This window comes from Limulus polyphemus, unplaced genomic scaffold (genome assembly GCF_000517525.1).
Source record: "Limulus polyphemus unplaced genomic scaffold, Limulus_polyphemus-2.1.2 Scaffold17, whole genome shotgun sequence".
NCBI lineage: Eukaryota > Metazoa > Arthropoda > Merostomata > Xiphosura > Limulidae > Limulus > Limulus polyphemus.
This window is the reverse complement of record NW_013665627.1, coordinates 408,840-413,117: the sequence shown is the minus strand read 5'-3', so window position 1 is coordinate 413,117 and position 4,278 is coordinate 408,840. Positions and strand designations below refer to the sequence as shown.

The 4,278-nt window shown below is 30.4% G+C and overlaps 1 protein-coding gene across 1 annotated transcript in view; it reads right to left on the bottom strand.

Annotated features, from left to right (window-relative positions):
• Positions 1-4,278, bottom strand: part of LOC111085390 — a 114,529-nt gene that overhangs the window by 58,053 nt on the left and 52,198 nt on the right. The gene's annotated exons all lie outside the window — the stretch shown is intronic.

Sequence of the window (4,278 nt, the reverse complement as noted above, 5' to 3'; positions counted from 1 at the left end):
CACCTGGCCATGCCGGGCCTTGAAAATAGATAGGGAGCGTACATGAAAGACATGAAATTAAGAATATACTGATTTCTTGAAAGTAATATGCACTGTTTACCTATCGAGACCTCTTACAGTGAGAACACCAATAGTGAGCCAGAACGTAGTAATTCATTTCAATCAAAGTGAATATAACGTTTATAGAAAACTCTCTGCTATAGATATAGATAATCAATTCTAATTGACTTTGTCCTATATAAAACATCTGGTCAAAATGAAATATTTTTAAAATAAAAATACGAAAAATAATAATTTATTTGAATAAGAATATAAACAATAACTCCTTAGGTTTATACGTTAACATACTTTGTTGTGTTTATTTAATTGGTACATTTATCCAATGCTGATAGAAAATAAATACGTAAGTTTTTTGCACATATTCTACCGGAATATCTTTTCTCCAGAGAAATTAGTTACAAAGTGTTTTCAGATGTGTATTTTACCCTGCTTGTACAATTTTTTTCAAGTATGTACCTTGTTTTGCTTTTTTTTAGTTAAACACCCAATGTTTAAAAACTGTGTTAAAATTTTCCCCTATGTTTCTGTCATAAGAATAAAAGCTGTGGCAGCATACACAAATAACTTATCGAATAAAAGCAAAATAAACAATTCTAGCTATACGATGAGAAAATGAAATAACTGTTTATATCAGTCTAATAGGAAACATAAACATATGAAGTTTGTTTGCTTGTTTCGAATATTCGCGCAAAGCTATCCATGGGCCATCAGAGATCTATTCGTTCCTAATTTTGAGCTGATAAAGTACAAGAATGTTTGTTTGTTTGTTATGGATTTCGCGAAAAGCTACACAATGGCTATCAGCGCTAGTCGTCCTTAATTTAGCAGTGTAAGACAAGAGGGAAGGCAGCTAGTCATCACCACCCACCGCCATCTTTTGGGCTACTATTTTACCAACGAATAGTGGGATTGACTGTCACATTATAACGCCCTCACGGCTGAAAGGGCGAGCATATTTGGTGTGACGGAGATTCGAACCCGCGACCCACAGATTGCGAGTCGAGCACCCTAACCACCGGGCCAAGTACAGGGAAGGCAGCTAGTCAACATAATGCAATGTCAATTTTAGGGATTCTGTAATCGAATAGTGAGATTTAAGTCACTCTTATAACGCTCCTACCGCTCCAAAGCGCGGAACCTCATACTTACAGTCCCTCACGTTAACCACTATCTACGTCAGGCTAGAAAACATAGTTTTTAACAAAAACCATCAACTTCGATAGAACATAAGTTACCGTTGATATTTTTGTTAGAAATTTATTAGCTTTAATAAAATAGAGATATAGAGAAAAAATATAATATACAAGTTTCAAAGCTAATAGATGGTTAACTTTTTGGTTTAGAATCAAGTTCAATTTTAATATGTTCTATGCAACGTTATTTTTTAGGTTTGATGCTAATCCGTTAAAACAAAGTTAAAAAGAGAAGTTTTCTTATGATACTTGCTAATATGCTACTTTTACGTTTTAATCATTTCAAGTTTTGTTCAACATTATTAGCATTAAATCATAAGTATATGCACTTGAACTTTTAGTTCATTCTTACAAAATCACGAATAGATATATACATACATGTATGTATATGATTGAAGCTTCGAATTAGCAGCCTTCATACGAGATAAACGTCTATTAGAATGCATTGTTACACAACCTATGGACATTTCCTAACAAAATGTCTTTTGTAAATTATCAATTCTTTATCCTACTAGGAATGATGTTTCTAAATACTTTTTCCCAGCCATACATATGTTTACGAGTATGTTAATTATATTGGATTTGAGTTTCTCACATTTTATAATCAAATGTTAATAGATTCAACAATTTACACTGTATGTATGGATATTTATATGTATAAATATTAATGTATATTACAATCTAAATAAGTTACTGAATTACATTTAGTATGCTATAAAGAAATTTCATAATTCTTTCTAACTGACAAGGCAACGAAAAATGTTTTCAGCAGGAAAGTTAAAATACAGAAAAATAAATAAATTCTAGCTCTCAAGTCTTCTCAAATTTTGGCGTAAGGCAATGCATACTGTTTCATGATTTATAGAATAGCTTTTTCATATATCATTTTTAGATATAAAGAAAACGAATTCCTTTGATAGAAAAGAAATAAGTTTAAAATATATTTGCTTTATATCGCCGAAAAGAAAAAAAAAAGTAATCAATTTAGGATTACGTTGCAGCACTAAAGCTTACAGGATTATGCGCAAGGAAAATCAATGTGTATATATTTTATATAAAATCTTCAATAAAAATAAACGGACAAACGGCAACTGAAACATATGACCAAATACCGAAGATACTTAACTTTTTCTAAGGATCTTTGTTTTTAATATTATTTGATTACGTTCAATAACATTCCTATTAATTTAATATGAAACCCAGATAAGTGAACATTACAATTATTTCTATAAGGTAGTAGTAATTATGTTTAGTTTGAATACTTTATGTTTGAAACACTGACATATAGCAAAAATAGCAATCTTTTAAAGTTATTTCTAACAACGTTTCGGTGTCGGTGAATACAGAATTCACCATCATCCGAATTTTTAACGTTCGTTAATCTTCGCAATACTCCACACACCAAGTTCCATTTTAATTAAATCATAAACTTTGTGTTGATGAGAGAGAGAGAGAGAGAAAGGAGTCTCAGAGAAGTAAAAGCAATATTGGTTTGGGAGAAAAGAATTTAGATAGATAAAATGATATGTTTTCGAAAAACCAAAAGCATGTCCAAATTTTCTTGTATAACACTGATGATTTCACTGAGTTTCTCGATAAATTTTGTTCCCTTAGGCAATTGGTTTTTAAAATACATCATTTCTAAACATTTTTATATAAACCGCTCTGTATATTCCAATAAATGTACTGATATGTAAAGTACTTCTACTGTACATAAATTATAGAGAGATTGGAATGAGATATTTAAACGAATGCTGTGTGATATTTTGTGTAGAGTTTAATATTATGGTACTTAATATCTGACTTAAAAAACAAACATTCGATAGAATGTATTGTTCTACGAAAATTCCATAACTGCAAGTATGATTGTAGTTGTCATGATGCAGTAAATATTTTTTTAAACTATGAACATAAATATTTTGTAGAGAATAGTTTGCTATAACATAATATTTTTCTGCAAGCGCCACTTTATGATACCTGTGGGAATCGAAGTAGAGAGTAAACCACTTTTTCCTCCTCTCTCGTGTAAAGTGCCAGGACATATTTATAAAAGTCTGTGAAATATCTTTCGCAATGCTTACTCCAAATATACATGATAGAGTGAATCTAAGAGTAATTTACAATTTGGGTAATTTAGGTAAATTGCTTAATCTTGGCATTACAGAAAAACTACTAAATTTTGTAATTTTTATTCGGTATTGTCATTTCTAATTCCGAATAATTTATTACGTTTAGAGTTAGATCATTTATTTTCTCACTCCAGGTTTGTTCATCAGTCAGACATTTTTGTTGCTCTTATTGATTTGTTTTTCTCTTGAAAATGACTGTCGATTTACTTACACACCGAATTAAGATGATTAAATTAACTTATTCAATTTTCAATCATTACTTGCTGTTTTTCTATCACCAACAATCTTTGGAGCTGAAAGCTGTGTAGTTGTGTCCACAGATTTGATAATTTAATGATTATGAACCCTTTAAAGAAGGTCAGTATAATCTGTGCATCACCTTTTCCAAATAGCTTAAATCTTCTGGAAGGATAAAACTAATTCATGTAACACTAAAAATAAAGTTATATGTATCGTATTTTTTGGTGTATAAGACGCACTTTTTTACCCTAAAATTTGATGTCAAAATCTGCTTGCGTCCTATACACCGAAGGTATAAATAATATATATGTATATATATATATATATACGATATACAAAAGCCATATTTAAATAGGCATGCATAGTTTAGTTCAATTGAATGTGTTATTTATAACAATATTAGTTTTTTCTTTTAAAAACATAACTATTTATATTGCTTGTTTGTTTTTAATAATGCACAAAGCTACACAAGGGCTATCTGTGCTCTGCCCACAACGGGTATCGAAACCCGGTTTCTAGCGTTGTAAGTCACCTACCGCTGTGCCACTGAGAGGCACTTATAATACTCCCTAAATAATAAAAAATAAATTACAGTGAAAGCAATTTTGTAGGTTTTGAACCAAACTAAATAACAGTAAACCTTTTTTGATTTACGA